Consider the following 1,166-nt stretch of genomic DNA (forward strand, 5'->3'; position numbering starts at 1 on the left):
TAAGGTGCCACAAGCACTGAGTGATGAGATCACATTGTGATACACGTCTGGGATGATGAGCAGTGGCTGCAGAACTATCGCATGAGGAAAGCCACATTCATGGGACGGTGTGATGAGCTCACCCCAGCACTGCGGCGCCAGGACAGGAGAATGAGAGCTGCCCTGTCGCTGGAGAAGCACGTGGCAATTGCATTGTAGAAGCTGGCTACTCCAGACTGCTACCGATCTGTCACTAACCAATTCAGAGTTGGAAAGTCAACCATTGGACTTGTGTTGATAGAAGTGTGCAGGGTCATTAATCGCATCCTGCTCCAAAAGGCTGTGACTCCGGGCAATGTGCGTGACATTGTGGATGGCTTTGCACAAATGGGCTTTCCTAACTGCAGAGTGGTGATAGATGGCACACACATTCCAATTCTGGTACCATACCACCTACCTCCCAAGTACATTAATTGCAAGGGGTATTTCTCAATGGAGCTCCAGGCACTTCTGGATCAGCTTGGGCATTTCACAGACATTAATGTAAGCTGGTCTGGAAAGGTGTATGACGCATGCATCTTTCGGAACACTGGCCTGTTCAAGAAGCTGCACGCAGGGACTTTCTTCCCAGACCAGAAAATCATTGTAGGGGAAGTTGAAATGCCCATTGTGATCCTGGGAGACCCCGCCTACCCCTTAATGCTGTGGCTTATGAAGCCATACACAGGGCAACTTGACAGCATCAAGGAGCGGTTCAACAACAGGCTGAGCACGTGCAGAGTTGAGTGTGCATTTCGCCATTTAAAAGCCCACTGGCGATGCCTGTATGGGAAGCTAGACATGGCTCATGACAACATTCCTATGCTTATAGCCGCGTGCTGTATACACCCATAGTATTTGTGAAGAGAAGGGTGAAAGCTTCACTGAGGGCTGGACTGCAGAGGCGGAGTTTGAACAGCCAGAGACCAGGGCTATTAGAGGAGCACAGCATGAGGCCATAAGGATCAGGGATGCCTTAAGGCAGTAATTTGAAGCTGAAAGCCACGAATATTTGTTGCTATGCTCAGGATGGAGGTGCTTGTAATTCTAGGAGGTGATTGGTGCACATGATGCAAGAAGGGGCCTTAACCTAATTGAATGTTGCTTTGCATGCTCTTTTTGCTTTCACTTAATAGAATAGAAATTGC

This window comes from Lepidochelys kempii, chromosome 2, assembly GCF_965140285.1.
Source record: "Lepidochelys kempii isolate rLepKem1 chromosome 2, rLepKem1.hap1, whole genome shotgun sequence".
In the NCBI taxonomy this organism is placed as follows: Eukaryota; Metazoa; Chordata; order Testudines; family Cheloniidae; genus Lepidochelys; species Lepidochelys kempii.